This window comes from Giraffa tippelskirchi, chromosome 8 (genome assembly GCF_054371585.1).
Source record: "Giraffa tippelskirchi isolate mGirTip1 chromosome 8, T2T-mGirTip1v1.2.pri, whole genome shotgun sequence".
In the NCBI taxonomy this organism is placed as follows: domain Eukaryota; kingdom Metazoa; phylum Chordata; class Mammalia; order Artiodactyla; family Giraffidae; genus Giraffa; species Giraffa tippelskirchi.
The window spans coordinates 15786887-15812542 of record NC_137282.1 but is presented as its reverse complement, the minus strand read 5'-3'; the positions used below and the strand labels follow the sequence as shown (position 1 = coordinate 15812542).

Below are 25656 nucleotides of genomic sequence, written 5' to 3'. Positions count from 1 at the left end.
TGTTAAATGAATCCTGCAAGAAACCAGGATGTAATGGTTCCCCTATGGAGAAGCACTTCACTTATAAACCAAAATTAAAAATGACTGATACAGATACCCCCTTGGTTCCGCCAGTTGCCTGAAAAACAGGAAATTGGTGCTTTCAAATCGATGTTGACTCTAACGTCAACAGCTGTTTCATCTCTCTTACACAGAACTAGCTATACCACTGAAATCTAAGCATACTCCCTGTGACTGACAGTTTTCTCCTAAAGCTATAATGGAGCTTGTTGGCTAAAGGTTAATTGCTAACTGTGGAGTGCTAATGATACTATATTGATGAAATTACGGGCCCACTGCTAGAGAAAAGATTCCCCAAACACTGGAAGCTGGAGGGAAGCTCTAAATAATGCTTACTGATTTTTTTTCTCTGAAGACCACTAAGAAGCACAAACGACTCAAAATAATAAAAATCATCCACAGAGCTTTCCATTCTTTTGTAATTCATTTCTTTGCTTCCAATATTCTACTTGCCAATAGGCAATTATCATTTTAACAATTATGTGCCTCAAAATCAGCAGTTGATACCTTGGAGAAAAGAAGGTGAAAATGTTAGTCGCTCAGTCGTGTCCAACTCTTTGCAACCCCACGGACTGTAGCCCGCCAGGCTCCTCTGTCCACGGGATTCTCAAGGCAAGAATACTGGAGTGGGTTGCCATTTCCTTCTCCCGGAGATCTTCCCAACCTGGGCTCAAACCTGGGTCTCCTGCATTATAGGCAGATTCTTTAGCTTCTGAGCCACCAGTGAATCCCACCTTGGAGAAAGAAATACTACAAATTTATTTATTCCCTTTCATTGAGTTTCCATCTCCTTTTGAGTTGTGTGTTATTGTGATTATCAGCCAGCGGCTCATAAACCTCATGGCTTTCAGACAAATGAAGCTCCAAAACAGTGGTGGATTGAAAGTATTTGAAATCATTTAACTTCAGAAAGTGTCCTTATGACGCTTAATTCCCAAGTTAGGCTTTATTCTTGCTTTAATTTGGCTGTAGAATTTATCTCCATGGTTTGTTCATCTGCCAGGGGATCAATCCCTACTCCCTTTCAATACTCTTCTCATTATCATTAGCTTAGCTTCTATTGACCGAGTTCCTTGAACCAGGCTATGCTGAATTTTATATGTGTCATCTAATTATCATATCCACCCTAGGACCTTAGCATTATTATCTCCATTTGAGACCTGAGGAGACGGGAAATCAGGGGTCATAAGCTCCTCCTTCAGTTCACAGAGTTGGTGGCATCATCACTGCAGCAGGACTCGTGTATCCAGGCAGGAGATCCAGGGCTGTGGCCTGAACAACATTCCTCCTTTCCTCTTGCCCAGATCCATTCCCAGGGGCCCAGATTTTTCAGATTGACTTTCATTTTTCTATGAAACATGTTCAGTCCCACAGAGAGCTCCTTACCAAGTTCTCTGCATGGTTTTAGTACACATTTTTAATCTATCCAAGCTTCCCTGGTGGCACAGATGGTAAAGAATTTGTCTGCAATGCAGGAGACCCAGGTTCGATTCCTGGATGGGGAAGATCTCCTGGAGAAGGAAATGGCTACCCACTCTGGTATCCTTGCTTGGAGAATCCCATGGGCAGAGGAGCCGGGAGGGCTACAGTCCATGGGGTCACAAAGAGTCAGACACAACTGAGCAACTGACATTTTTGCTTTAATATACCCAGTCATTTCCGTGTTTGGTATAAATTTAGATTATATATTACCTAAATTTGCTCACTTACACTTTGAAATATGCTAAAGGATAAATAAGAAAGAACAATGATCTGTAAGATGAAAGAGGGAGGAATAATTAGCTATAATTTAAGTGATTCACACAAAGGAGTTGAGGCTTAAGTTCTCGATATATATATCCCAAGGGATCCAAATCTAGTCTGTAGTCTATCTCCCAAACTCCAGGATTGAAAGATATCAGTTATCATCCTTCTGCTAATATTTTTTAAAAAATCATCTAAATATTCCAAATAAACCAAAAAAAACAAACAAACAACCCACCTATGACAGTTTAATGGAGAAGTCACTGTAAAAGGAGCCAAGCTTCATCCATTTATTCTCAATCTGAGAGTTGAATGGTTTAGGGAATCAGAGATACAGTCTGTGGCAATAACTGGATCAGAAAGAATAGGGGAGAAAAAGCAGAAGTTTTTGAGTATAACGTATTTCACACCATAGAATTTCATGCCATCGTGAAATTAGAGAAGTACATAAGTCATATACACAAACTATGTGATGCATTCTTTAGTGAGCATTCATAAGAGTTCTCTCCTAGCTCCTCTCAGCTCATCAGAGTACTGATGAGAAGAAAACAGTGGCTGCAGTTATGAAAACACAGAATTCCCAAGCTAGATGGGACTTTATATTCAATCTAGTTTAGTTCAGTTCAGTTCAGTTCAGTTCAGTCCCTCAGTCGTGTCCAATTCTTTGCAACCCCATGGACTGCAGCACACCAGGCTTCCCTGTCCATCACCAACTCCCAGAGCTTGCTCAAACTCATGTCCATTGAGTCAGTGATGCCATCCAACCATCTTATCCTAATGCCCGTTATGTGATGGACACAAGACCCAGTGAGGTCCAGTAATAGTATAAGACCTCACAGTCACTTAGCGGTTGAGCCAGGACTACAACAACTAATCCCTTGGGTTCTGATTCACTGCCCTTTCAGTCCCACTTTGTTTCTCTCCATCACTTTGTGCTCCCCTATAGTTCAGGATGGACATCTGAAACCACATCATCCCTCTCCTCTGCAAGGGGTAATCTGAACGGGAGGTCACAGAGGAACACAACTCAGTTTGCATCATGGATCAACTTGACTCACTTTTATACTGCTACTTTATAGTCACCAAAAAACACACACCTCTCAAAATAACCCCTGCTTGCAGAGACCAAGAGACCTAGATGGTGAGTTTCCATAGACACAGTTTCTGAAAACAAAAAAATATGACTCAGTTTTGGCTGGAGAGCTACATATGTCCTCTGTCCTTCTTACGGAGTGTTTGGACCTCTAGGGGCTGTTACACATGCCCTCTTCTGGGAGTCTGGGGTCAGTTATTGTCACTCTCCGCGGCTCATACTTCCATCACATCGCAGGTCCTGAAATGAGCATGAGTATAATCAGGAGAGATCTGAGATTCCTTTCCTCTGCCCAGCAATGTAGAAGCCCCACCCCCCCATTAACTTCATTTTATTTTGCTGAATTTATAGGCTGAACTTCATATATAAACACATATATACACATATATTTAAATATACAATATATACACATATATACATATATAAATATATACACAAAAATACACATATATATAAATATATACATATGTACACACATATAAATATGCACACACACACACACAAATATATATATTTGTGTGCCAGGTATTAGTTGTGGCATGTAGAAGCTTTAGTTGCAGCATGTGAACTCTGAGTTGTAGCATGTAAGATCTATTTCCCTGACCAGGAGTTGAACCTGGGCCCCCTGCATTGGGAGCACAGAGTCTTAGCCACTGGACCATCAGGGAAGTCCCAAGGCTGAACTTCTTTAATTGAATTTTATAGTGTTCCCCAGTTAAAGGAACCTCTCACTAGCTAAGACTTACTGGTCCCAAACACTGTGTACTGGCCCCGTTGAGCATCTCTGGAGCATTGCTGGGTACCTTGGGTCCCCACTGTACTTCCCCTAAAGCTACATTAATTAGAAAATGGGACAGCTGAGGTATTTCTTAGTAAGGCAAATTCCTAGACACCACCCAGGTCTACCCAATCAAACTTTGCATTTATTCCAAGGTCCTCAGGTAATTCTAATGTGACCTAAATTCTGAGACCCTCTGTTCCAAAGATAGCAAGTGGAGAATAGGGGCAAATTCTATCTGTAAGCAGATGCTCTAACATTGCTACCGAACCTGTGGTCCAACAACAGCATCACCTTGGCACTTGTTAAAAATGCAGACGCTCCACCCCCACCCCAGGTCTGCTGAATTAGAATCTGCATTTTAACGAGATCCCTTGTTAAAAATCTGTATTTTAACAAGATCGCTGCACAATAAAAATCAAGACGCACCGCTCTGAGAGATTTGTGTCTGAAAAGTTAGGTAATGAAGGCCAAATTCATTTCTCTTGCTGGAATCCCTTGCATATTTTGCCACTCTCTTCCCCGGCCTTTTAGGAGATAGTTAGAGCTTCAGGCAAAAGCACTCTTTCATAAGAGGATTTCAAGGGATGCCAGGCTCCCCAGGGCGGCCCAAGGAACTTCTGTTTTCAGGCAAATTCTCAGAGCTCTGCTGACAAAGAAGACAGCCTCTGGCCATTGCAGACAGGCCACCAGGAAAGTGAGTTTGCCTGGGGAAAGGCCAAGCAGTTACTTTTTTGCCCTCCATCCTTGAATCTGGTTAAAGTTGACGAGGTAACTCTCTACTCCTGTATTTATTTTCCTGTTTAACTCACTGAAAATCTTGAATAAATTTTGATTAATATTAATCCCAGTTAAAAGGGTCATAGGGACTTCCCTGGCGTTCCAGGGGTTAAGACTGCCCTTCCAATGCAGGAGCTGCTGGTTTGACCCCTGGCTGGGGAAAGAAGATTACACATGCTGGCACGGTGAGGCCAAAAAAGTAATTAAAAAAAAAATTGTTTTAAAGGCTCATAAATAGATCTAAGATGGTCCACGGAGCTGGCAACCCAGCTTATCCAGGCCTGACTCTACCGTTAAATTGCAGTTTCACTTTATTCTCCAGGGACATCAGTCATTAACCAACTTGGCCAACTTCATTTCCTTGTACTCCGCCTATTTTCTACGGTGTGGTGGAAATAAATGGTCTTCACATCAGAAATTCTTTCTTATTTATTGGTTATACTGTGAAGCCTTGAGCAAATAACTTAAGCTTTCTAGGTTTCTTCTTTACTTACAAAATCCGGGTGATAGAGCTTAAGGCTAACCCGATGTTAGGGTTTTATTTATTCTTTTCTTTGTTAGACTAAAGGGAAACTCTTTTTGAGAGTCGATTTTAAAGCTGTAGGGTATTTCACAAACGTGGTTTTTTAATGCCAAATTGATGAGTCTCAAGTCATGGTTCACAGATTTCTATTCTTTTTCAAATATTTCTGGACCCTCTGCTTTCTCCCCCTTGTGATCCACTAATATTATAATATGTAGATCTGCACTGTTACCAGCGATGCCTGCAGACACCACCTTGCACACTCCATTTGCTGTCCTTTATCTTTCATCTTCCACCCAGACTTCTGTAATGCAACTCACTTATGCCAACCCAGGCACTAACAGTACATTTTGCAAATGAGATCCTTTGGGATGATGTTAGTTCCGATACCGCCCCCTCCTCCTGAAGTCTAGACACCTTCCAGGGAGTCTATTCCATTCATTATTCATGTATGGGTCTGTCATTTAGTCCCCAAGAGTTTCGAGGATAAAAACCTTGCTTTTCTACCCTCTTTCAATGGTATAGTTGAACTAATCAGGGAGACTCCTGACATTGGCATAGTAGTTTACATTTTGCACTGGACTGTAACAGTAAAATCTCACTTTTACTTTCATCTTTTAAAAATCCATAAGGTAGGGATGTTTGAACCCATTATGGAAAGAAAAAACAACTTACCCGAAGTCACCAGCTAACAGTGGGAGATGTGGGTCAAACACAAATCTACAAGCTGTGACCATGACTCTGGGGGGGTCTTACAGCATGAATGAGGGTCAGGCGGCTTGCAGAACAGAAGTGGAGTCAAATAGGGGCCCCCAACTGTCAGAATCCATTCTTTCCCAAGTGCTTCTCTCTCTCTTGGCTCCCAGAATCTAGTTTTATGTTTTCATCTTTGTACTAATCATATTTTATAATCTCCTTTTATGAACATTTCTTTACTAGGGTAAGAACTCCTGGAAGGAAGGTAACATAGCTTCTTTATATTTGTAGTTCCAGAACCTAACACAACACCTGACACTTAGTTTCACAAAGTACATGTTTACTGGATGAATTTCAAGAGTTTGTGTAAATCAGCAGTCCCCAACCTTTTTGGGACTAGGGACCGGTTTCATGGAAGACAATTTTTCCAAGGACAGGAGGCAGGGGATGCTTTGGGGATGATTCAAGCACATTACATTTATTATGCACTTTGTTTCTATTATTATTACATCAGCTTCACCTAAGATCATAAGACATTAGATTCTGGAGGTTGAGGACCCGTGGGGTAGATGCATTGCAAACCAAACAAAACAAAGGCACTATGACTTATGTCCACTGTGCTTGGATACAGGAAGCTCAACTTAGAAAATCCATTCAAATCCATTTTGCTGTAAAGTTAGCCCTGTAGCTTTGACAATAAACACCACCCCCGTCATTAGAAAGGGTATCTGCTCATCTAGACATTATATTACAGACATTAAGAACACAAGTGAACCCAGGCTACCTAGATTTGAACCCAGCCTTCATTAGCTGAATGTCCTTGAATAAGTTACCTTACTTCTCTGTGTCTCCATTTCCTTATCTGTAAAATGAGAGGAAATGGTTTACTTACATTTTTTGGGACTGAGTGGATTAAATGATTTCATATTTACAGTGCTAGGTGGCGCTAGTGGTAAAGAAGCTGCCTCCCAGGGCAGGAAACCAGGATTTGATCCCTGGGTCAGGAAGACCTCCTGAAGAAGGAAATGGCAACCCACTCCAGTAATCATGCCTGGAAAATCCCACAGGCAGAGGAGCCGGGCAGGCTTCAGTCCATGGAGTCGCAAAAGAGTTGGACACAACTGAGTGACACACACAAGCATTTCTCAGTATCATTGGAGCCACTGTTTCCCGTTTCATTTTGATATTAGGGCCAACAACTTCCAAACTGGCCCATTTTTAATATTAATATTATCAATACATGTTGGATACTACTAAATTTATCTCTGTTCTCATCCCAGTGTCATCAAGTAATACCCAAGCATTATACAAGTGTTCATTTAGCAAATACTCTTTGCCTGGAATGATTCTGGCTCTAGAATTACATTGTCCATACAGTGTTTGGCTACATAAATTTACATTTACATTCATTAAAATTAAATAAGATAAAAAATTCAATTTCTCATTTGCACTAGCTACATTTCAAGTATTCTCTCACTACATGTGTCTATCTGGTGGCTACCGTATTGGACGGTACAGATAGAGAAAATTTCCCTTAGGGCAGAAAGCTCTGTTACATAGAGCTATAGTACAAATACAAAGATAGAAGCTGACATTCTACTAAATAAGATAGATAATAAATAAATATATAATCATTATGAATTAATAATTTTCTATGAAGAAACATTTAGTTACTAAAATAGTTAGAAAAATTAATTTTGGTAAATAATTCCTTAATGAACTGTCACATCATTATATTAAAATTATAACTGGCTTACCGACTACAAAAGTAGAATGTTTATTATAGAAAATCTAGAGAATACAGAAAATTATAAAAAGGAAAATAAAAATATACCTAGCAATATTTTATAAAATAGTCGTACACATATGTATCCTGACTTTTTTAATTTGATATTTGTAGACTATGTATTTTACCATGTCAATCTTTGAAACACTATTTTCAGTGTCTACATAATAGTGCAATTTCTGAATTTAGTGTTATTTATTTTATCACTGCCCTCATTAGAATTTAATTATTTTAAAATTATTTGTTCTAATATCTAAATGAATATCCATATATATAATTCTGCCTTTTTATTATTTCTTCATGAAAAATCCTTAGAGTACCATCTCTAGAGCAAAGTTATTAAACATTTTTAGATTCAGCTCATATTAAAAGATTTTTCAAAAATTTGAACTTATTTGTGCATGTACTTATCACCCTTGGCAACTGTATATTTTATTTCCCATAATTGTGGGAAGTATTTTGTGTAAACTTGTATTTTTGATAACAGTGAGAATGAACATCACTTCAAATATTTACTAACCATATATATATATGTATATATATATATATATATTCTCTGAATTATCTATTTTAGTTTTACATCAATTTTTCAATTGCAAAGTTAGATGAGCTCTTTATATTTTAAGGATACTAACCATTTGTCTTTCCTATTTTGGGCCAACATTTCCCCAGTTTGTTGAATATCATAATTGTTTCTATTTTTTTATATAGAAAAGTTCTGAAACTCGTATGTGGCAAATTTATTTCCTGGCTTTTAAGTTTTAAAAGCCTCTGTGTTTAGAAGAATCCCTGACACACAGTGAAAACTCAGTTAAGTATTAGATAAATGTAAGTTTAAATGAATTGAAATATTTGACCCATACTGACAAACCATAGCCTCATTCTTTTTTCCTACAGATGCAGATCAATCTTTCCAATCATTTTTTAAAATTAATTTATTTATTTTAATTGGAGGTTAATTACTTTACACTATTGTAGTGGTTTTTGCCATACATTGACATGAATCAGACATGGGTGTACACGAGTTCCCCATCCTGAACCCCCCTCCCACCTCCCTCCCCATCCCATCATCCCTCAGGGTCATCCCAGTGCACCAGCCCTGAGCACCCTGTCTCATGCATCGAACCTGGACTGGTGATCTGTTTCACATATGATAATATACAAGCAATTCTCTCAAATCATCCCACACTTGCCTTCTCCCACAGAGTCCAAAGGACTGTTCTTTACATCTGTGTCTCTTTTGCTGACTCCCATATATGATCATCCTTACCATCTTTCTAAATTCCATATATATGTGTTAGTATACTGTATTGGTGTTTTTCTTTCTGACTTACTTCACTCTGTACAATAGGCTCCAGTTTCATCCACCTCATTAGAACTGATTCAAATGCATTCTTTTTAATAAAGCTGCGCGCCAAAGTATTGATGCTTTTGAACTGTGGTGTTGGAGAAGACTATTGAGAGTCCCTTGGACTGCAAGGACATCCAACCAGTCCATCCTAAAGGAGATGAGTCCTGGGTGTTCACTGGAAGGACTGATGTTGAAGCTGAAACTCCAATACTTTGGCCACCTGATGCGAAGAGCTGACTCATTGGAAAAGACCCTGATGCTGGGAAAGATTGAGGGCAGGAGAAAGGGACGACAGAGGTTGAGATGGCTGGATGGCATCACTGACTCGATGGCATCACTGACTCGATGGACATGAGTTTGGGTGGACTCAGGGAGTTGGTGATGGACAGGGAAGCCTGGTGTGCTGCGGTTCATGGGGTCACAAAGAGTCGGACACGACTCGGCGACTGAACTGAACTGAATGGAATATTCCATTGTGTATATGTACCACAGCTTTCTTATCCATTCATCTGCTGATGGACATCTAGGTTGCTTCCATGTTCTGGCTATTGTAAACAGTGCTGTGATGAACACTGGGGTACACATGTCTCTTTCAATTCTGGTTTCCTCGGTGTGTATGCCCAGCAGTGGGATTGCTGGGTCGTATGGCAGTTCTCTTTCCAGTTTTTTAAAGAATCTCCACGCTGTTCTCCATACTGGCTATACTAGTTTGCATTCCCACCAACAGTGTAAGAAGGTTCCCTTTTCTCTGCACCCTCTGCAGCATTTATTGTTTGTAGACTTTTTGATAGCAGCCCTTCTGACTGGGGTAAGATGGTATCTCGTTGTGGTTTTGATTTTCATTTCTCTGATAATGAGTGATGTTGTGCATCTTTTCATGTGTTTGTTAGCCATCTGTATGTCTTCTTTGGAGAAATGTCTGTTTAGTTCTTTGGCCCATTTTTGATTGGGTCATTTATTTTTTTGGCGTTGAGTTGCACGAACTGCTTGGAGATTAATTCTTTGTCAGTTGTTTCATTTGCTGTTATTTTCTGCCATTCTGAAGGCTGTCTTTTCACCTTGCTTATAGTTTCCTTCATTGTGCAAAAGCTTTTAAGTTTAATTAGGTCCCATTTGTTTATTTTTGCTTTTATTTCCATTACTCTGGGAGGAGGGTCATAGAAGATCCTGCTGTGATTTATGTTGGAGAGTGTTTTGCCTATGTTTTCCTCTAGGAATTTTATAGTTTCTGGTCTTACATTTAGATCTTTAATCCATTTTGAGTTTATTTTTGTGTATGGTGTTAGAAAGTGTTCTAGCTTCATTCTTTTACAAGTGGTTGACCAGTTTTCCCAGCACCACTTGTTAAAGAGACTGTCTTTTCTCCATTGTATATTCTTGCCTCCTTTATCAAAGATAAGGTGTCCATAGGTGTGTGGGTTTATCTCTGGGCTTTCTATTTTGTTCCTTTGACCCATATTTCTGTCTTTGTGTTAGTACCATACTGTCTTGATGACTGTAGCTTTGTTGTATAGTCTGAAGTCAGGCAGGTTGATTCCTCCAGTTCCGTTCTTTTTTCTCAAGATTGCTTTGGCTATTCTATTCATGGTTTTTTATTTCCATACAAATTTTGAAATTATTTGTTCTAGTTCTCTGAAAAATACCATTGGTAGCTTGATAGGGATTGCAATGAATTTATAGATTGCTTTGGGTAGTATACTCATTTTCACTATATTGATTCTTCTAATCCATGAACATGATATATTTCTTGGAACTAGAAGAAAAGTTTTCATTTGTATTGGTTTTCTAATGGTAGCATACTCCGTATCTAGGGAATTACCATAGCCTATTGTATTCCCGAATGGGCTTCTCCGGTAGCTCAGTGGTAAAGAAATCACCTACTAATGCAGGAGACTCGTTTGATCCCTGGGCTGGGTAGATCCCCTGGGGAAGAAAATAGCTACCCACTCCAGTATTCTTGCCTGGAGAAACCCATGGACAGAGGAGCCTGGTGAGATACAGTCCATGGGGTTGCAAAGAGTTGGACACGACTGTACAACTAAACAATGACAACAATCCCTGAAGGGAACCTCTTACAAAGCTCATGATCCTGCATTTGTGTTCATCTGGGCCCAGATGGACACTGGAGATATTTCCTGTTCCACAGGGTCAGTGCTTTTTGGTAGTTGTTATGTTTTGGGTTTTTTTTTTTAATAGCACCTCCCATTATTTTTTGTTTATAACTTTTAATCAGATTTTTACAAATTTTTTATTTGTTTTTTTTGGGGGGGGAGGGGGTTTGGTTTGGTTGTGCCACATGGCATGTGGGATCTTAATTCCACAACCAGGGATAAAACCCATGTCCTCTGCACTGGGAACACAGAGTCTTAGCCACTGGACCACCAGGGTAGTCCCACCCATTATGTAATAATTGTTTAAAATCCACTTCTTCCTCTTCTCAATATCTACCTGGCTTCTTCTGTCCTCTTTCTTCTATTAAAATTTTGAGCACACAAGCATGATAAAAAAGGAAAATTAATTGAAGGCCAGTGGTATGAGGCATACAAAAAGAATATTGTGTCTTGTTTCTTAATGTGTCATCATGAAATCATAGTGATACAATTTGTATCAGGGAAAAAGAAAGCAAAGAACTAAAGAGCCTCTTGATGCAAGTGAACAAGGAGAGTCAAAAAGTTGGCTTAACACTCAACATTCAAAAAACTAAGATCATGGCATCTGGTCCCATCACTTCATGGCAAATAGATGGGGAAACAATGGAAACAGTGACAGACTTTATTTTGGGGGGCTCCAAAATCACTGCAGATGGTGACTGCAGCCATGAAATTAAAAGACACTTACTCCTTGGAAGGAAAGTTATGACCAACCTAGACAGCATATTAAAAAGCAGAAACATTACTTTGCCAACAATGGTTCATCTAGTTAAAGCTATGGTTTTTGCAGTAGTCATGTACGGATGTGAGAGCTGGACTATAAAGAAAGCTGAGCACTGAAGAATTGATGTTTTTGAACTGTGGTGTTGGAGAAGACTCTTGAGAATCCCTTGAACTGCAAGGAGATCAAACCAGTCCATCCTAAAGGAAATCAGTCCTGAATATTCATTGGAAGAACTGATACTGCAGATGAAATTCCAATATTTTGGCCACCTGATGTGAAAACTGACTCATTGGAAAAGACCCTGATGCTGGGAAAGATTGAAGGCAGGAGGAGAAGGGGACGACAGAGGACGAGATAGTTGGATGGCATCACCAACTTAATGGACATGAGTTTGAGCAAGCTCCATGAGTTGGTGAAGGACAGAGAAGCTTGGTATGCTGCAGTCCACGGCATCGCAAAGAATCGGACATCACTGAATGACTGAATTGAACTGAGAAAGACAGAAGTCAGCATGCATGTGTGCTAAAGTCCTGTCTGATTCAGTCCTGTCTGACTCTGTGCAAGCCTATGGACTGCAGCCTGCCAGGCTCTTTTGTCCTTGGGAATCTCCAGGCAAGAATACTGAAGTGGGGTGCCATTTCCTCCTCCAGGGGATCTTCCCAGCCCAGGGATTGAACCCACATCTCTTACCTCTCCTACATTGGCAGGTAGGTTCTTTACCACTAGCACCACCTGGGAAGCCCAAGTCAGCATGAAAGTCAAAGTGAAAGTCACTCAGTAGTGTCCAACTCTTTGCAAACCCATGGACTATACAGTCCATGGAATTTTCCAGGCCAGAATACTGGAGAAGGTAGCCATTCCCCTCTCCAGGGGATCTTCCCAACCCAGGGATCGAACCCAAGTCTCCCACATTGCAGGCAGATTCTTTACCAGCCAAGGAAGCCCAAAAATACTGGAATGGGTAGCCTATCTCCAGCAGATCTTCCCAACCCAGGAATCGAACTGGGGTCTCCTGTATTGCAGGTAGATTCTTTACCAACTGAGCTATCAGGGAAGCCCAAGTCAGCATACACATGGGCAAATAAACCTGTATCCTTGGAATGTCTGTGGAGGTGGCCATGTTCATTCATTAGACCTGCCACACTCCCAGGGAACCACACAGCCTATTTATTCATAATGCACCACACATGCGTCTCCAAATGTGCTTTTCCTCCCATTTTCCTCTTTGGTGGTACTTACAAGTCCATAATACTGAAATGTCCTGGTCAACTTTGTGCTTTGTCTGACAAACATTTGTCCTGCAAGTTTCATTATGAATGTTGCCTCCTCAGTCAAGTTGCCCTGATTTATTTATACTGAATTAGGCCCTGTGTCTTCTCATTATCACTGTACTAGGTGCATATTTATTTTAAAGCTTTCAAAAAATTGTTCTTTAATAACTAATTTTTTTACCTTTAATTTGGATGTAGTTATACAGTCACAGGAATTTGCAAAAATAGTACAGAGGAATTCACTGTACCCTTCATCCAGTTTCCCCCAGTGGTTATATCTTACAAAACTATAGCATAATATCAGCACAGGAAATTGACACTGGGACAATGTATGTTTACAGTTCTATGCTATATTATGGCATCTGTATACTCATGAAGCTACCACCAGCCAAATCTCCTTCATGTTACCATTGAGGTCACATCCACCCACTCTCACCATCCCAGACCCCTGGCAGCCACTAATTTCTTGTTCATCAGTATAATTTTCCATTTTTAAAATGTTATATAAATGGAATTATACAATATGTGACCTTTGGAGAAAGGCATTTTTTTTTCCACTCAGCCTATTGCCTTTGAAATATTACTGACAGGTTAGAGACTGTCTGCCATGCCCTCCTCCAGGGCATCTTCCTGACCCAGGGATCGAACTCTGGACTCCTGTGTCTCCTGCATTGCAGGTGGATTCTTTTTCACTGAGTGACCAGGGAAGCCCCATTACATTATATATATACCCTATTATAGCCTGGGACTTCTGTGGTGGCTCAGTGGTAAAAAATCCTCCTGCCAATGGAGGAGATGCAGGTTCAAGCCTTGGGTTGGGAAGATCTCCTGGAGGAGGGGATGGCAACCCACTCCAGTATCCTTGACTGGGAAATCCCATGGACAGAAGAGCCTGGTGGGCTACAGTCCATGGGGTCACAAAAGAGTTGGATACAGACTTAGCGACTAAACAATTACAGTCTACAGCTAACATTTTGCTAGTGCGAATGAAAGCTTACCTCTCTTTACCTGCTCCCACTTATAATATAATTATCTAAAAAGTCTCCTCTGTATACACAATAACCATATCAGAAATTGTCCTAATTTTGCCTCAATCATGAAATACAATTTAGAAGACTAAAAAGAAAAAGGAAAGCAAATTATACCAACTCAGTTTTACTGTCTTGTTCTACCTTCCTTCCTGATGTTCCAAGGTTTCTTTCTCTTTTCATTTTCTGTTTACAGAACTTCCTTAAGCCATTATTTTGAGGGTCAATCTGGCAACAAATCCTTTTAGCTTTCCTTCAGCTGAGAGCATCTCAATTTCCCCTTTATTCCTCAAGGTTGTTTTCACTGGCTGTAGAATGCTGAGTTGTCACTGTGGGGATAGGAGGGCCTAGCTACTACTTCCCAAGTGACCTCCCCTGACAACCTGGCACGCAGAGTCCTTGTTCCTGCTGAGGGTTAAGTTCCAGCTCTCTGACTGCCCAACTCTGACACCGCCGTGGTCGGGGCAGGATGAGGGGTGACTGGTAACCAACTGTCAGGAAGGGGGGGCACCTAGGCTCCTCATTCAGCTTTGACTCTTGGGGGTGGGATGATTTTTGACTTGAAGAGAGGTGTCTGCAAGATGTCTGTCTTCTGAGGCTGCCCCTTTGCTGGGCCTTTGGTTAGAGAGACCAGGCTTTTCTTGCTGCTTTTATGTCTATCCTCGTTGGCATTTCTGACACTCAGTCTAGGATACATGAAGCAAAGAAGAAAACCCAGGGAAATCACTGCTACATCGTTCCTTGGATCCTGAGGTCCATGGCCAATCTGCCTGCTTCTCTTCACCTCTCAGAGTCTTCTTATGCTTGTTTATATATAACGTTCAGGGATTCGGGTTCTACTTAGTGGGAGAAATAGGGAAAAGAACATCTCCATCAGGCTTCCCGGGTGACAGTGTTAAAGAATCTGCCTGACAATGCAGAAGACTCAGGTTCGATCCCTGGGTTGTGAAGATGCCCTGGAGAAGGAAATGGCAACCCACTCCAGTATTCTTGCCTGGAAAATCCCATGGACAGAGGAGCATGGTGGGCTACAGTCCATGGGGTTGCAAAAGAGTCAGATGTGACTTATCAACTAAACAACAATCCTTCTATTAGGGAAAGTCTTTTTTTTTTTTTTTAAGAATTTTTTTTTTTTGATGCGGGCCATTTTTAAATTCTTTATTGAAGTTATTACAGTATTGATTCTGTTGCTTTTTATGTCCTGTTTTTCTGGCCATGAGGCATGTGGGATCATAGCCTGCAGATCAAGGATTGAATCCTCACCCCCTGCATTGGAAGGTGAAGTCTTAACCTCTGGACCTCCAGAGAAGTCTCCAGAAATGGAAGTCTTAATTTCTTATTTTAATGATACTAACATCAACTAGATTTTGGACATTCTGATGACAAAGTTTGCGCTTTGTTGTTGTCCCTAGAATGTACAGTCAAATGACTATTTTAAAGTCACTTGTAAAAATCACCCTATGTAGTTATGCCACCAATAGAGGTATTTTACTTCACTTTTTGTTTTTAGGACCTGCTTTTTAATTTAATTTACAATTGTGTAAAATATTTAACGAATCCTCAATCAATGGTATAGTCAAGGAAGTTGAGCTTCAATATCTGCCCCCATCATACTTCCTCCTCCTTCGGTGACTATTTTTCAAAAATTATAAGGTTTATCCTCCATTTTCAAAAAATGTAAACAAAAATATGTATCCATATAACCTCCTTAGTCAATTGTCTGCCTACTATATACATTTTCCTCTACTTTTCCTTGCCACTTAATATATTAGCTGTATTAAGATACAGAGATAGTCCTCATTCTTTTCCTCAGCTACAGAATACTCTATTGAGTAGCTATATTATTGTTTAAATTCAACCAGGGCAATAAATAACCCTGTCCCTATAATCTTTTTTTAATTAATTAACTTTCATTTATTTTATCTTTTTAATTAAGTGATTAATTTGGCTGCCTTGGGTCTTAGTTGCAGCACACAGGATCTTTGCTGCATCAGGAGGGATCTGCGGCACGTGGACTCTCTAGTTGTGGGACTCAGGCTTGTTGTTCCGTGGCATGTGGAATCCTCCCAGACCAGGGATTGAACCCACGTCCCCTGCATTGGCAGGTGGATTCCTATCCACTTTACTGCCAGGGAAGTCCCTTCTAAACTGTTTTTAATAGCTTTTTATATATTAGGGTTATGGACCAATCTTATTTAAAAACTGCAAATTCTTTTTCATAACTATTTATTGAAAACTTACTGTATCAGAACTTTTTGTGTTACAAGTGACAAAAAGAAAAAACACATACTCTTTATTTAAAAAAATATAGGAGCTACATAACTGAAAAGTTCAGAAGTAAGACTGACTCTAGACAACACTCAGTTTATAAGCTCACACAATAAACAGCTGATGTCACCAAAGACTTTTCCTCCCCAACTCTTACCTTTCATGTTTCTCTAATAGCAAAGTGGCTGCAGCAGTTCCAGTCCTCACATCCTCACAGGGCCTCATCCGAGAAAATTGTAGGTGTACCTACTAGTAATTCCAAAAAGGAATGCAATTTCCTCCTGCAAATTCCAGCAAACTTCTCCTTGGTTTAGGTTAGTCTGAATTGATTGACATGACCATTTATGGCCATTTGCTGTGACAAGGGAAATAGGATATTGAGAAGATGAATCAAATCATGACCATCCACCCCTGGAGCTAGGAGGTAATTAGAAGTCATTCTCACCCAAATACCATGACTAAGAGTAGGTTACAGGTGGTTTCCCAAAGGCCATTTGAAGTCTTCCTTTTTATTGGAGAGTGCTTATTAGATGACCAAAAAGTAATTCAGTTTCACATCGAGGGTGTCACACACTATACCAAACCCTATGGACACAAAGCTAAAATAGCTCTTCCAAGCTTCCTTACCTACATCTACTGAAGTACGCACTTTACCTGAGGACTCTTCTCCCAATGGATGTTTCCAGCTTGATTTTATACATACACGTTCTTCCATTTTTTATATGAATATTCTGTCTCAATATCTCCACAAACAATGACTGGAGTAATATGCAATGTTTCTAGAAAAGCAGAGAATCTGGAGTGAGACTCTAACTTTGAGCTTTTAATGTGACTAACTACATGACCCTGATCAAAAACTCAACTTCTCAGAACCTCAATCTCTCCTTCAGAGAAGAAAGTGATTATTATTATATATATATAACATTGAGAAGGTCCTTGCTGTGTGGCAGACTCTGTTGTAAGTATTTTAAATGTCTTAAGTCATTGAAACCTCATAGCAATTCCTTCAATAAAGACTTTTATTAGATCATCTTATACGTAAAGAAACTGAGAACAGAGATGTTAAGTAACTTGCTCAAGGCCTCCTACCTTATAAGCAGAAGAGCTGAAATTTGAACCCAGGTTTTCTAACTCCAAGTAAACCGTATAAACAGGTGAAATTTTTAGCATAAAGAAACTGCTCGGGACTTCCCTGGCAGTCCTCCGCACTTTCACTGCTGAGGGTGCGGGTTCAATTCCTGGTTGGGGAACTAAGATCCCATAAACTCTGCTGTGTGGCCAAAAAAAAAAAGAAGAAGAAGAAGAAAAGAAAGAAAAGAAAAACTGCTCGATATATGTTACTATCCCTAAACCTAAATAATAAGTATTCTACTTCATAGAGTACTTGTAAAGTTCATGTAAAATAAAGTCTGTAGAAAAGCTTCCTAAACTAAAAAGCAATTTGCTGGACAAATATAATGTATTATAGTTCTTACTACGATGTCTCTTCCTCTCCTAAATCTCTCCAGACCTTGGATAACATCTCACATAGGCATTCAGTCAGTCCCATTTTTTTTTATTAATATTAGCACTTCTTATTTTCAATTAACACACCTTATCTTTTGTAAACCCCTCCTCATGTTAAACCCTCTAGCATTTCCTTCTTAATTCTTTCTGCTCATTTCTTCCCTAACTGTCAACCTTTTCTCTGTGGGATTCACATTCCCAGACTTTATGATAATGAGACATCCTGACTCCATTTGCTCTAGTCCATTACTTTCTAAAGATAGTACATGGGAGTTTCAGGCCTGGATTAATAGTTTCAGTAAACTTTTACTGCTTTTTCTTTCTCCTTCCAATGCTTTTAGGAGCCTCTATAACTATAGAGGGAGAAGGCAATGGCACCCCACTCCAGTACTGTTGCCTGGAAAATCCCATGGACAGAGGAGCCTGGAAGGCTTCAGTCCATGGGGTCGCTAGGAGTCGGACACAACTGAGTGACCTCACTTTCACTTTTCACTTTAACGCATTGGAAAAGGAAATGGCAACTCACTCCATTGTTCTTGCCTGGAGAATCCCAGGGACAGGGGAGCCTGGTGGGCTGCCGTCTGTGGGGCTGCACAGAGTCGGACATGACTGAAGCGACTTAGCAGCAGCAGCATAGCTATAGGGCTTCAGTTTCCTTCTGTAGATATAATTTTTGAGCGGTCTTACAATTATCTTTAGCATGGTTATTGAGAAATGAATTCAACAAATATGTATTTAATACATACTACATGATCAATCTTATACAAGATGCTGATAAAATATTAGTTTTGCATACTTCCCAGAACTATCAGTAGTGAGAAAGACTTCTAAGGTTGTTACCAAGCTGTCTGTCCTTGTAACAGAAACTTGTCCTCCTGAATTGGTAACTCCTATGTATCTTCTTTTATTTGTTTTGGAGATTCCAGACTCTAAAGATATTTTGTGTGTGGGTGTGTGTTTGTGTCTTTGTGTCTGTGACAGAGAGAGGGAAACAGAGGTCTGCAGGGCAATATTACAACCACTTGAAGAATTCTAATGTTTAAAAAGCCATTGAGGGACTTCCCTGGTGGTTCAGTGGTTGGGAATCTGGCAGCTGGTGCAGCAGACATGAGTTCGATCCCTGGTCCAGGAAGATCCAACGTGCCTCATAGCAGCTGAGATCATGAGCCACAACTACTGAGGCCTGTGCACCTGCAACAAGGGGTCACCACAATGAGGAGCCCATGCACGGCAACAAAAACCAGGCACAGACCCCAGAAAATAAATAAATATTTTTTTAAAAAAGAAAGGAAGCCCGTGCAATCAATAATCAAAACACTCAATATGAAATTCATTTCATTGAACAGTCTGATAAAGACTTTAAAATAAATTATGCTTAAGGAAATAAACCAAGACATGACTGCCATCTTGCAAAGAACAAAGTTTTGAAACAACATAAACAGAAATAAGTTCTGGTGGCTCTATGGTGGGGTTAATGGTGACCTCCTCCATGAGGGCTTATGCCATACCCAGGTCTGCGGCACCCAGAGCCCCTGCCCCTGCAGCAGGCCACTGCTGACCTGTACCTTCACAATAAAGGACAGAAATTGTATGGACCTAACAGAAGCAGAAGATATGAAAAAGAGGTGGCAAGAATACACAGAAAAACTATAAAAAAAAAGATCTTCACGACCCAGATAACCACGATGGTATGATCGCTCACCTAGAGCCAGACATCCTGGAATGGGAAGTCAAGTGGGCCTTAGGAAGCATCACTACGAACAAAGCTAGTGGAGGTGATGGAATTCCAGTTGAGCTATTTCAAATCCTAAAAGATGATGCTTGTGAAAGTGCTGCACTCAATATGCCAGCAAATATGGAAAAGTCAGCAGTGGCCACAGGACTGGAAAAGGTCAGTTTTCATTCCAATCCCAAAGAAAGGCAATGCCAAAGAATGTTCAAACTACCTCACAATTGCACTCATCTCACACACTAGTAAAGCAATGCTCAAAATTCTCCAAGCCAGGCTTCAACAGTACGTGAACCCTGAACTTCCAGATGTTCAAGCTGGATTTAGAAAAGGCAGAAGAACCAGAGATCAAATTGCCAACATCCACTGGATCATCAAAAAAGCAAGTTCAGTTCAGTTCAGTTCAGTTGCTCAGCCGTGTCCGACTCTTTGCGACCCCATGAATTGCAGCACGCCAGGCCTCTCTGTCCATCACCAACTCCCGGAGTCCACCCAAACCCATGTTCATCGAGTCGGTTATGCCATCCAACCATCTCATCCTCTGTCGTCCCCTTCTCCCGCCCCCAATCCTACCCAGCATTAGGGTCTTTTCCAATGAGTCAACTCTTCGCATGAGGTGGCCAAAGTATTGGAGTTTCAGCTTCAACATCAGACCTTCCAATGAACACCCAGGATTGATCTCTTTTAGGATGGATTGATTGGATCTCCTTGCAGTCCAAGGGACTCTCAAGAGTCTTCTCCAACACCACAGTTCAAAAGCATCAATTCTTCGGCGCTCAGCTTTCTTCACCGTCCAACTCTCACATCCATACATGACCACTGGAAAAACCATAGCCTTGACTAGACGTACTTTTGTTGGCAAAGTAATGTCTCTGCTTTTAAATATGCTATCTAGGTTGGCCATAACCTTCCTTCCAAGGAGTAAGCGTCTTTTAATTTCATGGCTTACAGATAGCTGGGAAGAGAAGAGAAGCGAAAAGCAAAGGAGAAAAGGAAAGATATTCCCATCTGAATGCAGAGTTCCAAAGAATAGCAAGGAGAGATAAGAAAGCATTCCTCAGCAATCAGTGCAAAGAAATAGAGGAAAACAACAGATTGGGAAAGGCTAGAGATCTCTTCAAGAAAATTAGAGATACTAAAGTAACATTTCATGCAAAGATAGGCTCGATAAAGGACAGAAATGGTATGGACCTAACGGAAGCAGAAGATATTAAGAAGAGGTGGCAAGAATACACAGAAAAACTGTACAAAAAAGATCTTCACAACCCACATAATCACGATGGTGTGATCACTCACCTAGAGCCAGACATCCTGGAATGTGAAGTCAAGTGGGCCTTAGAAAGCATCACTACGAACAAAGCTAGTGCAGGTGATGGAATTCCAGTTGAGCTATTTCAAATCCTCAAAGGTGATGATGTGAAAGTGCTGCACTCGATATGCCAGCAAATTTGGAAAACTCAGCAGTGCCCACAGGAATGGAAGAGGTCAGTCTTCGTTCCAATCCCAAAGAAAGGCAATGCCAAAGAATGCTCAAACTACCGCACAGTTGCACTCATCTCACACGCTAGCAAAGTAATACTCAAAATTCTCCAAGCCAGGCTTCAGCAATACGTGAACCGTGAACTTCCAGATGTTCAAGCTGGTTTTAGAAAAGGCAGAGGAACCAGAGATCAAATTGCCAATATCTGCTGGATCATCGAAAAAGCAAGAGAGTTCCAGAAAAACATCTATTTCTGCTTTATTGACTATGCCAAATCCTTTGACTGTGTGGATCACAATAAACTGTGGAAAATTCTGAAAGAGATGGGAATACCAGACCATCTGACCTGTCTCTTGAGAAACCTGTATGCAGGTCAGGAAGCAACAGTTAGAACTGGACATGGAACAACAGACTGGTTCCAAATAGGAAAAGGAGTACATCAAGGCTGTATATTGTCACCCTGCTTATTTAACTTATATGCAGAGTACATCATGAGAAACGCTGGGCTGGAAGAAACACAAGCTGGAATCAAGATTGCTGGGAGAAATATCAATAACCTCAGATATGCGGATGACACCACCCTTATGGCAGAAAGTGAAGAAGAACTAAAGAGCCTCTTGATGAAGGTGAAAGAGGAAAGTGAAAAAGTTGGCTTAAAGCTCAACGTTCAGAAAACTAAGATCATGGCATCTGGTCCCATCACTTCATGGGAAATAGATGGGGAAACAGTGGAAACAGTGTCAGACTTTATTTTTGGGGGCTCCAAAATCACTGCTGATGGTGATTGCAGCCATGAAAAAGCAAGAGAGGTCCAGAAAAACGTATACTTCTGCTTTATTGACTATTCCAAAGCCTTTGACTGTGTGGATCACAACAAACTGTGGAAAATTCTTCAAGAGATGGGAATACCAGACCACCTGACCTGCCTCTTGAGAAATCTGTATGCAGGGCAAGAAGTAATAGTTAGAACTAGACCTGGAACAGACTGGTTCCATTATCAGGAAAGAAGTATGTCAAGGCTGTATATTGTCATCCTGCTTATTTAATTTATATGCAGAGTACATCATGTGAAATGCCAGGCTGGATGAAGCACAAGTTGGAATCAAGATTTTCTGGAGAAATATCAACAATCTCATATATGCAGATGACACCACCCTTATGGAGAAATTGAAGAACTAAAGAACCTCTTGATGAAAGTGAACGAGGAGAGTGAAAAAGTTGGCTTAAAACTCAACATTCAGGAAACTAAGATCATGGCATTTGGTGCCATCACTTCATGGCAAATAGATGGGGAAACAATGGAAACAGTGACAGACTTTATTATTTTGGGCTCCAAAATCCCTGCAGATGGTGACTGCAGCCATGAAATTAAAAGACACTTGCTCCTTGGAAGAAAAGCTGTGACCAACCTAGACAGCATATTAAAAAGCAGAGACATTACTTTGCCAACAAAGGTCCGTCTAGTTAAGGCTATGGCTTTTCCAGTAGTCATGCACAGATGTGAGAGTTGGACTAGAAAGAAAGCTGAGCTGAAGAATTGCTGCTTTTGAACTGTGGTGTTGGAGAAGACTCTTGAGAGTCCCTTGGACTGCAAGGAGATCAAACCAGTCCATCCTAAAGGAAATCAGTCCTGAATATTCATTGGAAGGACTGATGCTAAAGCTGAAACTCCAATACTTTGGCCACTGAGTCGACTAGAAAAGACCTTGATGCTGGGAAAGATTGAAGGCGGGAGGAGAAGGGGACTACAGGGTGAAGTGACTCGATGGACATGAGTTTGAGTAAACTCCAGGAGTTGGTGACGGATAGAGAGGCCTTGTGTGCTGCAGTCCATGGGGTCGCAAAGAGTTGGACACAACTGAGCAACTGAACTGACTGAAACAGAAATAAAACAAAATCATGTGAATCAATTGATTTCAAGAATCAATCAGACAAGTTGAACATCAAACTTACATCAATAACCCAAGTTTTAAAACTGCAAGGCTGGGATACATTCTGCTTGGATTCGAATTAAAAGAGCTAATTAGTGAATTTTGAAAATGGTACTAAGAGGCTTACCCAGAATGCAGTCTAGAAAATAAAAGAAAAAAATATTGAAGAGAAGTTAAGACACATGAAAGATTGACAAGCCTAATATCTAACGTTCAATAAAAATTACAGATACAGAGAAAGGAAGAAATGTTGGTAGGCTACCTTTGAAGAATTAATTGCTAGGAATATTATAGAGGACTGGTTAAAAAATAAATTTTTAGATCAAAACTGTATTACTAGAATTATCTGTTAAAAATACAATGAAAATAAGTCCACACCTTGGCCACATAATGAAGATAAAGAATAAAGAGAAAATTATTAAAGTTAGCAAAGAAAAGTATTCATAGATTGATAGTATTAATAACATCTCATCAACAACAAAGTCCAGAAAGCAATAGAGTAGTATCTTCCACATGTTGCAAGGCAATAACTGTCAACCTAGAATACAGCACTCAGTCATTATTCTTTAACACTTAGAGCAAAATCTTATGCAAAGAATAAAAAATACTTTCATGTTCACTAAACAAACTCTTAAAGATTGTGTTTTAAAAGATATAACAGTAATCTTTTTTCCTCTAACCACGTTATTCCACTTGAGAAATAGTTCTTGGACCATGCTCTCTGATTCTTCCTGGCCCAACTCTCTCTTTATTCCAGCTTATTTGACACTTGACAGACAATTTTGTATAAAATACAGAGTTGGTCATATTACTGCCTACCACCCTCCTCGCCAAACCTCACATAAGTACACCCCCCCCTTTTTTTTCCAGAAGGATGTAATCTGTGAAAAAAACAAATTTCATCTAAGTAAAATTTGAAGATCCAATCACTTTATCCATCAATTCATGAATTGGTCGGCATCCCAGCACAGCTATTAACAGAAAGGCACTCTGTGGTGGTGATGGTTTAGTCCCTAAGTTGTGTCCAACTCTTTGAGACCCTATGGACTGCAGCCCTCTGTCCATGGGATTCTCCAGGCAAGAATACTGGAGTGGGTTGCCATTTCCTTCTCGAGGGGATCTCTCCCACCCAGGGATCAAACCCACGTCTCCTGCATTGCAGGCAGATTCTTTACCACTGAGCCACCAGGGAAGCCCCAGAAAGACACTCTGAGGAGATGTTAAAATGGAAGGTTTTTAAAGGCAAAAGGGATGAGACAAGGAAATCAAAAACAAAAGAAAAGATTATTTCTGGCGAGGTCACCTTCCTCTGAGGGAAGGGTGGGGGCCTTTCACCTGAAGACGACTTCACTAGGGTTGATCAGGAAATTCCAGGGTGACTGATTTAAAATTTCAAGGCTGAAAGAGGCTGAAACTGCAGTTAGATTAAGTATTAAGCTTTGCTTTGCTGTCGTGGGGCTAAGCACAAGTGACTCTATTTGGGGCCTATTACTTCTTTTTTTTAATAAGTCAAACATTTTAAACCTGGATTTCAAAGCCTCTGCAGATTTTTCTAGCCTTGGTTCCTACTTTTTATTTACTTACAGGATCAACTCAAGGGTCAGTGTCAGCCAGGTCTCCTGATTTCAGACCCTAAATAGTGAGAAACAAATTATTTTCTGACTTTCTGGAGTATTCACTGTTAAGTGTATTGCTTAAGCCCTCACATTTTTCAGGAAGTCCTCCTGTTAGACACAAAGTTATAAGAAATAATGGCAGAGATATCTGATTTGTATTATATTACTAAATAGTTCAGATGGTAAAAAATCTGCCTGCAATGCAGGAGACCCTGGAGAAGGGAATGGCAACCCATTCCAGTATTCTTGCCTGGAGAATCCCATGGACAGAGGAGCCTGGTGGGCTACAGTTCATGGGTTTGCAGAGTTGGATATGACTGAGCGACTAACACACACAATAGATGTGTCCAAAACCCATGAAGAAAGTCAGTCCTTCCAATAATATTCTCCCTATATTACTTCACAGAGGTATTTTCTGAGGTTTTATGGTAGGGAGTCTTTTATTTGATATTTTCAGCATGATAGGGTTTTAAGATATTATTCTGCCATGTTGGCTATATCCTTTGCTATTTTCAAGTTACCTTTTCTGTCTATCAGTTTCTCTTATCTCCATGGCTCCTAATCTTTGTAACCAGTCTCCATCAACAAAATCAAGCTGCAGAAAATAAATTACAGATAAGGTTCCCTGACATGGTAATAGGGTTTTCACTGCTTACCTTGAATTTTCTATTTCAGTCATTTTTGCTGCCAGAAATCTCTTTTTGATCCTCAAATCAGAAAACCCTTTGATGTGAATGGCAACTTATCACATTAAAATATAAAAACTAGCAACTTGTTAGCACTTTGTTTTTCCTTTGGATTTTACTGCCATTCACACATCAGTCAATTTTTTAATCTTGCAGTTATTCTTGGGACTTGTACAGTTAAGGTGTACTATTTTCTCTATTTCTTGTCCTTATTGATAACTTATTTCACTTAATTGTTTTGAGGGCTCATTAAGTTTCCTTCACCCCAGACCATCATGAATACACTATAAACTGAATCCAAAAATCTTGGGGCTTCCCTGGTGGCTCAGATGGTAAAGAATCCGCCTGCAATGCAAGAGACCTGGGTTCAGGAAGATCCCCTGGAGAAAAGAATGGCTACCCACTCCCGAATTCTTGCCTGGAGAAGTCCATGGACAGAGGAGCCTGGCGGACTACA

General features: G+C 40.2%; 1 protein-coding gene and 1 non-coding gene across 11 annotated transcripts in view; both read right to left on the bottom strand.

The window, feature by feature from the left end:
• Positions 1 to 2071: 2071 nt before the first annotated feature.
• POFUT3 (protein O-fucosyltransferase 3) overlaps positions 2072 to 25656 on the bottom strand; it is a 259490-nt gene continuing 235905 nt past the window's right edge. For 3 of the 10 annotated variants that reach the window (XR_014063099.1, XR_014063096.1, XR_014063095.1), the window contains one exon: positions 15897 to 17030. The gene's annotated coding sequence lies outside the window, so the exon portion shown is untranslated. Of the gene's footprint in view, positions 3137 to 15896; positions 17031 to 18283; positions 18416 to 18816; positions 18949 to 25034; positions 25109 to 25656 lie in introns of those variants that run through there. The other 7 variants (XR_014063101.1, XR_014063104.1, XR_014063100.1 and 4 more) reach the window with 6 other exon arrangements.
• Positions 3492 to 3564, bottom strand: TRNAG-CCC (transfer RNA glycine (anticodon CCC)). Its single transcript has one exon. It is a non-coding gene; the product is annotated as a tRNA-Gly (tRNA).